The 10,863-nt window shown below is 45.7% G+C and overlaps 1 long non-coding RNA gene across 1 annotated transcript in view; it reads left to right on the top strand.

Moving 5' to 3' along the window:
* Window positions 1-808: 808 nt before the first annotated feature.
* LOC308247873 overlaps window positions 809-10,863 on the top strand; it is an 84,628-nt gene continuing 74,573 nt past the window's right edge. The window contains exon 1 of the long non-coding RNA XR_013960578.1: window positions 809-987. This is a non-coding gene — a long non-coding RNA (uncharacterized lncRNA). The remainder of the gene's footprint in view (window positions 988-10,863) is intronic.

Genomic DNA, 10,863 nt, shown 5'->3' with positions numbered 1-10,863 from the left:
TGCTTCTCTGAAACATAAGTCTGTAGAAAGAAAAAAAAAAAAGCTCTCCTCACATCTCAATTCTAAAGAAAAGTCTCCGAGTTGGCTAGGAATTCTGTAAGCTCAGCGTCCTCCAGGCCAGATGGAAAAGCAAGGCTCCCCATGTTGCTAGAGCTAGCTTGGGTCCTAACAGTCAAGCCTCTCAGAAGAGGAATAATTAGGAGCAAGCACTTTGGGGGACCATTCACATCTTTTATCACTTAGAGGTAACTGTTCCTTTACAGAGCCATCCTTTCTCTTCTCCCAAACGCGCGTCTGACATTCATTAGCACGAGAAAGCTTGAAATGTGTTCCTGAATGAATAGTGGTTCAGAACTCAGGAAAGGAGACAGGCTTTCACAGAAATATGCCGATTGTTTAGTTGTAAAATAACGAGGCGAGGGAACAGGGACATACACTGTTCAGTCCAGCTCACAGCGTGTGGCTGCCAGCTCACCAAAAGAAATCACATAGTTTGGCTGAGCAAAGGACCAGACCACAGCCAGGGACTGGAGGGGTAGTGAGGAAGGCATGTGGCTGAAACACACCCAGCTTGATCTCTGCGGAGCCCAGAGGCAGGGTCTGGTAGACTCTGCAGGACAAAGGGTGTTCATTACCTTCCAGCCAAACCACTCGGTGCTCCTCAGAGCCAGCCGGCTCTGACCAAGGCTCTTAACACCCCTTCTTGCCTCGCGGCCTCTGCACTCCCTGGAATCTCTTGGCTTAGCACCTCTCTGGCCCCTCCCAACTGGACCACTCCTGGGACAGCATGTGCTCTGCGTGGAATAACAAGGTTAACTGGACAAGGTTGAATAGCCCTGTGACGGGAGTGCCTTCAGGCCGCATGACAAATAAAATAGGAGTCCTCATGGCCAGACTGGAGGAGAACCGGATTCTTCTCAAGAGCTCTGCTCCTGGTCTGGTTCTCGGAGATGCCTTGAATCACCCTTTCTTTCTCCCCTCATAAAGGTAAGAATACAGGATAGCATCCCTTAAATGTAGAAAGGGAGAATGAAGAGTGGGGATAGTCATCTTCAAGATGGTGTATCTCCAAATCTGTTCCTGAGCAAAACTTTTGGGAAAAGCGAATCCACTCAGTCTGAAAGAAGCATGAAGAAGTCTTGGAAATCCCCTGGGGGCGGGAGGGGTGAAGTATCAGGCAGAGTTTGATTTTGTCTTTGTGATCAGATTTTTGGCTCAGCCGGTTGCAGCAATGTTAGAGGTTCTGGGCAGAAAGCAGCAGCAGGTGATGAGGAGATGGACTTTTCTGCAAATGCTGAAGCCTGGTGCAGAGGGTAGACGGAGGGTAGAAAAGGCAGAGCAGGCTGAACTTGGGAAGCACAAGGGCCAGGAAAGTCAGGGCAGAGCCCCCTCCTGGGGAAATGATGCTGGTGTTGTCAGCAAGCAGGGCAATGACCCCAGGAGAGCAGTAGGCGGGGCCAGCAAGGTGGTGGAACCAGCTGGCAGGCAGGCACCTGGGGTACTGGAAAGCAAGGCAAGGCAGTGGAGCAAGGCAGACTCCAGGGAGCTAAGATGCTGTAAGCAAAAGCCAAGTGGCCAAAGACCCTGAAGCAGTGATAAACCAGGTGATCTGCGAGAACGAAACACCAGAACCAGGTGTCAGGCCCAGGCGCAGGGCGTGGCCAGGGATGAGACCCTAAGGCAAGCAATCTAAGCCGCAGACTTTTGGTGATTCCTGCCTATCGGAAGATCTTGGTCCCGAGGGAACTTCCATCCCAGCCAGGAAACCTCTTATACAAGATGAGACTATTACTTTTATTTTATTTTATTTTTTTAATAACAGACACACCACACAAATAAGTGTTGGGAAATAATACATTATTCCCATCACCTCTCACCTGGACTGTTCTTATCTTGTCTCCCTGCATTTGGTCTTCCTTTCTGACAACCCATTCCTCATACCACTGCCAAAGCAATTCTAAAACACAAGTCTGGTCACATCTCCCTTCAGCCTAAATCCTCCCACTGGTTGCCTATTGTTCAAGCAAGATTCTCAAAAGTGTTTTGGTGAATACTAGTTCTGGGAGGAAATTAGCCACAGAAGGATGTATAGTCAAATAACTCGGTAATTACGCTGGCTATAGTCTCTTCTGTCTATATAGAGAAATCTTCTTAGAGATTTCCAATGAAGAGAAGCAGTTTAAAGGCTCTGAAAAGTCCTTCAATAATGACTGAATGTTGATTTCCAAATATTTTAAGCCACAGGGCACTGTTTTTCTTGTTCTTATATACAATCTATCACCCTGACCGGTTTGGCTCAGTGGATAGAGCATCAGCCTGTGGAACAAAGGGTCTTGGGTTCGATTCCAGTCAAGTGCACATGCCTTGGTTGCAGGCTCCTCCCCAGCCCAGGCCCTGGTCAGGGCTTGTGCAGGAGGCAAGCAATCAATATATTTCTCTCACATCGATGTTTCCCTCTGTATTTCCCTCTCTCTTCCACTCTTCCTAAAAACCAATGGAAAAATATCCTCAGGTGAGGATTAACCAAAAAAAAAAAAAAAAAAAAAAAAAAAATCTATCGACATTGACTGGACAATCCTATCTAATAAAGAGGGAATATGCTAACTGACCCTCATGCCTTTGCAAAGATGGTGGCGCCCACAGCCAATGAGGGAATATGCTAATTGACTCCCACGCCCTCAAAGATGGTGGCCCCCACAGCCACAAGATGGCGGCGCCCAGTCCCCTCAGCCCTTCCAGGGTGGCAGGCATGCGGCAAGGCCCGGCCTTGCCGCGCACCTGCCTCTGGAGTCCCCCAGTCCCCTCAGACCCCCAGCCGCCCAGGGCCGGTCCGAGGTGCAGGCAAGCCTCGGATGTTGGTTGCCCAGCTGCCCAGGGCTGCCCGAGGATCAGGTAACCAGGGCTGGCTGAGGCTTGCACTGCCGGCAGTGGCAGCAGCAGAGGTGTGATAGGGGCATCGCCTTCCCCTGATCACCAGGTCACCTCCCACCCCTGAGGGCTCCTGGACTGTGAGAGGGGGCAGGCCAGGCTGAGGGACCCCCCCACTCCAATGCATGAATTTTCATGCAATGGGCCTCTAGTCTATATATATAAAAGCCTAAGTGACCGAATGAACGGTCGATCGGTTGCTATGATATGATGCGCACTGACCACCAGGGGGCAGACACTCAATGTAGGAGCTGCCCCAGGTGGTCAGTGCGCTCCCACAGCCAACCTCCCTCAGCTGGCCAAACTCCTGCAGCCCCCCGCCCCCACCCCTGGCCGGCTGGCCCCGATTGAGACTGGCTGAGGGACCCCACCCATTCACGAATCCGTGCACTGGACCTCTAGTACTATGATAAATACTGACCTATGGAAGGAAAATCTGCTTAGCCTGAAGTTATTCAAGATCCTTCTGATCTGGCCCCTCCCTGTCTGCCTCGGCTCTGGGCTCCCATCAATTCTCCTCTTGGGTTTTATGCTCTGACAAAACAAAGCAGGTGATCTGCAAGCATTAAAAACCAGATCCAGGTGTCTCACACATATCACTATGTTTCATTCATGTATTCTTTTGAACAAAAACATTCTCTCTGCATCTCCTTTAACCCCTGTATGCAAAATGTTACTTATTCTTCAAAATCCTGCTCATGTATCAGCCTCCTAAGAAGTTGTCGCTTTACTTTAGAGCAAGGGCCAACAACCTTTTTCTGTAAAAGGCCAAATAGTAAATGTTTTAAGCTTTGAGGTGCACACACTCTTTGTCACAACCCGTCAACTCTGCCATTGTAAGGTGAAGGCAGCCCCAGACAGTCTCTGTATAGGCAGGCATGGCTGTGCTCCAGTAGAACTTTATTTACAAACTTAGGCGTCGGCTGGGTTTGGCCGTGGGCTATAGATGGTTAACTCTTGCTTTGGAGGCACACTCTACACAGTTCTTGCTGAGGCAGCAGTTAACTCTCTGGATGTGAAAAATCCGAGGCCTCCAGGTGAGAGCAGTAGAGACATGTATTTAGAGCAGACACCAGGACAGAGATAAGGGCAAATCTGACTAATGAAGCCTAAGATGCTGCTTATCTTAGACTCTTGTTATTGCATTTAACTACAAGACCGTACTATGAAAGATAACATACAATTGGAGACTCTTCTATAATGGTGGTGTAGGAATTACCAGAGGCAAAGATGTCTCTTAAAAGCTGGCTGGGACATAGTTGTAAGGGAACAATTTCTATCTAAAGTGCTTAACACTCATTAGCTGCTTAAAAGAACCTCTACTCCCCTCAACTGCTGTCTGAGAAAAATCACGAAGTAGTGCACTAGCAAAAGAGAAATGTGATGGGCCCGTGAAGCTTCTTGCCCTGGACTCTAGGCTTGGCTGCTGGGGATTGTCAGTGTTTGGGGGACCAGGATGGAGGGGGTGGGGATCAGCAAGCAGGAAGGAAGATGGACACCTGCCCTGGAATGGGAACGAGAAGAGTGATGGGCAGGGACGGCTCCTAGGGAAAATGATAGGCAGGAATCCCTGATTAAGCAGATTCAGGGGATGAAATTCATGGGGCCTCAGAGGTGAAAAACAGGCAGAAAAAACAGGCCATGGCAAGGTTCAAACAGAGGGAATTGGGAGTTATTTCAGTGACTATCTGAACCCCATTTGAATGGCAAAAGCTCCAGCTCAAAAAATAATTCCGTTTCCTTTCTTAGAGATGCAGCTCTCTGTGTCTAGCTTAGAAACAATGAAAGTTGTAAATGGCTGGCTGTCCATTAAATGTCCAGTCTCCCCATCCATGACATAGAATTATCACAGGGACCTCATTTCCAAGCCCCACTTGTTTGTAGGGGAAACGTGAGGCTGAGTTCAGGCCCATGGAATGTGGGTGGAAATGATTTACACAACTTCTAGGTCAAGCCCATTTAATCTCCCACTGGTCCTCCACTCATTCTCTACCCCACGTTCTGACTAGATTTGGGCAATTTTCGATACCACGTGTGGAAGGCAGCAGAGCTTCTATCAGCTTACGTGTCTGATAGACTATATGGAACAGAAAGTATCTTCTCCCCATTTAAACACACAGAACACTGCTTTAATAAGTAAAGGGGCTCCACTATATAAAGCAATTTTACATAAAAAGGTGGGATCTACTGAAAACATAGGGTAGACACTACAGTTTGCAAATAAGCCATTATTTTCAATCTCATATAAATGTTACTTCCTTTAACAAGTCATGTTTTTGGAAATAAATTTACATGTGTCACTACCTATACTGTCAAATTAATCAACTGAAAATCCGACTTTGAGAAGCTTTAGGAAATAAACAAAAACCTTCAAAGGAGGAAAGTTAAAAAAAAATTTAAAAACTAAACCAACATGAGGCATATAGAAGCCTCATTGCTTAAAAACAAACCAAAAAACGAAGTTAAGCAATTTCCCTGGGACAAATACCAGAAACAAGCCTGCTAAACAACATGAGAATGTAATTAGCCAGATCAATTCTATATTGTCTAAGGTTAATCTGAAAAAAATCTGCTCCGCTTGGCTCTCTGTCTACCCCTGGTCCTAATCATGTTGGAATCCATTTGAAAAGTCATTTAAATTTTTTTTCTTTTGATGTTTTCTTCATAAAGGGATCATTGAAACTGTGATTCTTTCCCTCAGTTTTACTGAGATATAATTGACATATAACATTATGTTAGTTCAAGGTGTACAACATAATGATTTGATGTATATGTATGCTATAAAATGATTACCACAATAAGTTCAGCTAATATTCATCACCTGACTCAGTTACAATTTTTTTCTTTTTTTAAAAATATATTTTTATTGATTTCAGAGAGGAAGGGAGAGGGGGATAGAAATATCAATGATGAGAGAGAATCATTGATTGGCTACCTCCTGCACACCCCCTATTGGGGATCGATCCCACAACCCGGGCATGTGCCCTTGGCTGGAATCGAACCCGGGACACTTCAGTCCGCAGGCCGATGCTCCATCCACTGAGCCAAACCGGCTAGGGCTACAATTTCTTTCTTAATTAGAATTTTTCAAATACATTGAAACTTTCAAATACATAATGCAGTATTATTGTTAGCTATAGTCATCATGCTGTACAGTACATCCCCAGGACTTATTTATCTTATAATCGGAAGGTTTTGACCACTTTCACCTATTTTCCCTCCTCTCACACCTACCTCTGGCCACCACCACTCTGTTCTCTGTATCAGTATCATTTCTGAGGAAAGGTTTTAGTAGGTGAGACTATATTTATATATTTATTACCAAAGAAACCAAAGCACATAATTGTTGATAGAAGTTCTAGGTGACTTAAAATCCAGTTTTATCATTACAGATGGTCTGTTCAATTAAAAATAATCAATCGTGATTTATTAGGCCACACTGGAGAAACACAACTTTAAAATGACAGTGAAAGCCCTGGCTGGTATGGCTCGCTTGGTTGGGCTTCCAGCTCCATCCTGTGAACTGAAGGATTGCAGGTTTGATTCCCAGTGGGCAGCATACAGGAGTCAGCCAATTCATGCTGTGTTCTCACATCCATGTTTCTCTCTCCTCTTCTCTCTCTAAAAATCAATAAAAATAAAATGTCAATGAAAGAGAAGGCTTCCTAAGATATCCATTATTATGATGACAGCAAGAATTACTATCCTTGCCCTAACCGGTTTGGCTCAGTGGATAGAGCGTCGGCCTGCGGACTGAAGGGTCCCAGGTTCGATTCCAGTCAAGGGCATGTACCTGGGTTGCGGGCACATCCCCAGTAGGGGGCGTGCAGGAGGCAGCTGATCGATGTCTCTCTCTCATCGATGTTTCTAGCTCTCTGTCCCTCTCTCTTCCTCTCTGTAAAAAATCAATAAAATATATTTAAAAAAAAAGAATTACTATCCTTTTCAGGTTGGAAGCAGTTTAGGGTAGTGGCCCTGGCTGGGTGGCTCAGTTGGTTGGAGTGTCATCCCATACACCAAAAGGTTGTGGGTTTGATTCCCAGGTGGGACACATATGGGATGCGACCAATCAATGTTTCTCTTTCTCAAATCAATAAACATATCCTCCAGTGAGGATTAAAATATACATATTTTATATATATTTCTGCTCATCAAGACTTCATTACAAGAGTGAAAAGCAATACACAATAAGATATGATCATTACAAGATGTACATATTTCTGACAAAGGATCATATTCAGAATACATAAGCATTTAAAAAAATCAATGAACAAAAGATGAACAACAAATAGGTAAAAGACTTGAACAGGTACTCAGTTATTTGCTCAACATTGTTAGTTATCAGAGATATGCAAATTAAAATCATAATAAGGTATTATTACCAACCTAGAAGAATAATCAAAAATAGAAAACCAGACAATACCAAGTGTTGATGAAGATGTAGAATAACTAGAAATCTCATACACTACTGGTAAAATAAACACTTTGAAAATTGTTGGAGTTTTCAGTTAAAGTGAGCATACACATGCTCTATAACCCAGCAACTGCATTATATACATAATAAAGGCTCAGTGCATGAATTCCTGCATGGGTGGGGTCCGGCCTGCCTGCCCTGATCAGAGATGATTGATGGCTGGGGGAGGAGCTGCAGTTGGTTTGCCGGCCAGGCCCGCCCCCTGGTCAAAGTCCTGGTTGAACTCTTCGTTGAGAAGACTATTTGCATAATTAGCCTTTTATTTTATCGGATGTATATGTATATACATATATATATATATACTAGAGGCCCTGTGCACGAAATTTGTGCATGGGGCGGGGAGGGTGTCCCTCAGCCCAGCCTGCATCCTCTCACAATCCAGGACTGCTGGTTCCCAACTGCTTGCCTGCCTGCCTTCCTGATTGCCCCTAACTGCTTCTGCCTGCCAACCTGATCACCCCCCAACCACTCCCCTGCCAGACTGATTGATGCCTAACTGCTCCCCTGCAGGCCTGGTCACCCCTAATTGCCCTCCCCTGCAGGCCTGGTCACCCTAACTGCCCTCCCCTGCAGGCCTGGTTCCCCCCCACCACCACCACCACCACAACTGCTCTCCTGTGCAGGCCTGGGTCCCCCCAACTGCCCTTTCCTACAGGCCTGGGCACCCCCATCTTCCCTCCTCTGCTGGCCTGGTCACCCCTAACTGCCCTCCCCTGCAGGCTTGATCGCGCCCCCCCCCCAACTGCCCTCCCTTGCAGGCCTGGTCCCTCCCAATTGCCCTCCCCTCCTGGCCTGATCGCCCACAACTGCCCTCCCTGCTGGCCATCTTGTTGTGGCCATCTTGTGTCCACATAGGGGCAGGATCTTTGACCACATGGGGGCAGCCATCTTGTGTATTGGAGTGATGGTCAATTTGCATATTACTCTTTTTTAGATAGGATAGAGGCCTGGTGCACAGGTGGGGGCCAGCTGGTTTGCCCTGAAGGGTGTCCTGGATCAGGGTGGGGGTTCCCTTGGGGTGTGGGGCGGCCTGGGCGAGGGGCCTGTGATGGTTTGCAGGCCAGCCACGCCCCCTGGCGACCCAAGTGGAGGCCCTGGTAGCTGGGATTTATTTATCTTCTGTAATTGAAACTTTGTAGCCTTGAGCAGAGGCCAGGGGAGGCCAGAGCTGCTGGAAGCTTGGCTTCCTCCATCACCAGGGCAACTCAAGCCTCCTATTCTCTCCAGCTCTGTGGCTGCTGCCATTTTTGTTGGGATTTATTTAACTTCTACAATTGAAACTTTGTAGCCTGGAGTGGGCCAGCCAGGGTGTGTGGAAAGCTTGGCTTCCTCCATTGCCAGGGAAACCCAAGCCTCCCTCCTGCTCTCTCTGTGGCTGCAGCCATCTTGGTTGGGTTAATTTGCATACTCGCTCCTGATTGTCTGTGGGCGTGGCTGGTGGGTATAGTGGAGTGATGGTTAATTTGCATATTACTCTTTTATTAGATAGGATGTACTAGAGGCCTGGTGCACAAAATTAGTGCATGGGGGGGGTCCCCTCAGCCCAGCCTGCACCCTCTCCAATCCAGGACCCCTTGAGAAATGTCCAACTGCCAGTTTAGGCCCGATCCCAGGGATTGGGCCTAAACTGGCAGTCAGACATCCCTCTCACAATCCTGGACCGCTGGCTCCTAATAGCTCACCTACCTGCCTGCCTGGTCGCCCCTATCGGTCCCCCTGCCCACTGGCCTGATCTCCCCTAACTTCCCCCCGCCAGCCTAGTCGCCCCTCACTGCTACCCCCCACCCTCCTAATTGCCCCCAACTGCTCCCCCTGCCAGCCTGGTCACCCCCAACTGCCCCCCCCCTGCTGGCCTGGTCACTCCCAACTGCCCCGCTGCCGGCCTGGTCACCCCACGCAGCCTGCTGTTCAGTCGTTTGGTCGTCCCTCACTAACCCCCCTTGCCAGCCTGGTCGCCCCAGGCAGCCTGCTTGTTCAGTCATTTGGTCATTCCTCACTAACCCCCATGCCGGCCAGGTCATAGGCAGCCATCTTGTGAGGGCATGGGGATCAATTTGCATATTACCTCTTTATTATATAGGATAATGCCCAACATAAAAGTGCACACATGTGCACCAAAAACATGAATAAGAACCTTCACAGTGGCATTAAATAGACCCTAATTGGAAATAGCTTAAATTTAACCTCAATAGTAAAATGGATAAATTGTGGTACAGTCACATATTAGAATACTATACAACCATAAAATGACTACTTCTCTAGACGATGACATGGATGACTTTTTCAGTCATAATGTTGAGAGAAAAAAGACAAATCCAAAAAAAGAGAAAATACTGTATACTTGCATTTCCATAAAGTCCATGAAGAAGCAAAACGAAGCTATGGTGTTAGAAGTCAGAATAGCAGTTACCTCTGGAAAGAAAATAATAACTAGAATGGCGCACAGAGAAGGAATTCTGAGGTGCTTGATCTGGTGATATTGCCCAGCTGGGCTTACTTTGTGAAAAGCCTAAGTGGGCTGCACACTTATGATTTGTGTACCTTTCTCTATGTTTCAGTTTAATATAGAGTTTACTGGAAAAGGAGGAAAGATAATAGACTCTGATGTCAAATTGCTTGGTTTTATGTTATAGCTTAACTCCTTATTGGTCAAGATCCTTAGAAAAGTTGCCTAACCTTTCTTTGTCTCAGGTTACTCATCTGTAAAAGGGAGATTATGCAATTATCTTCCTCACAGACTGTGAGGAAGATAAATCTGACAATGCATAGGAAGCTCATAGAACAGTCCCAGGCACATGTTTAGCATTCAATAAATGTCAACTGTTGTCATTCTTATCATTAACTCTCGGGAGGAACAATTGATAAATATTATCTTAAAATGTCACTGGATCCAATGTAAGAATAATTAGAATAACACAGAAAACCATCTGATATTTTTATTTGGCTTTATTATTTTTTACTCCTTGACCTTCAAACTAGGGAGTTTCTCAGAAAAACCAACATGGACAACTCCCAAGTATAAAGAAAATTCATTTGAAAACCATGGTGTAGGCCCAAGTAACATAAATATTATTGCTACAAAGGACATCTGTAAGTAGGTAAAGTGCCTGAGGAGAAATAAAAAAAGATCAGGTTACATTTATGTAAGGCATAAATTCTTATTTTAAAAGGGTTAGTAATACAATGCTCACACCTCAAGATGGAAGGAATTAGTCAATTTATTCTTGTATGCAATGGGGCATGGTTTTTTATAGTGCAGATATCTTTTATTAATAACATTTAAAAATTTACTCTTTTGGTATACTATTTTTCTACTTCAGTATATGATTCAATACTTAAAATGGTCTCTACTGTACTTTCATGTTAACATTTATCTCATTTATATACAATTTCATCCTGTGCTTGCTTTTATTTCTGAAATTAGGTCAGAAAACTCAAACCCCAACTGTCAATATTAGATT

Source organism: Plecotus auritus (genome assembly GCF_963455305.1).
Source record: "Plecotus auritus genome assembly, chromosome: 5".
In the NCBI taxonomy this organism is placed as follows: Eukaryota; Metazoa; Chordata; class Mammalia; order Chiroptera; family Vespertilionidae; genus Plecotus; species Plecotus auritus.
Note: the sequence above shows the minus strand (reverse complement) of the source record. Positions and strands in the feature narration are given on the sequence as shown.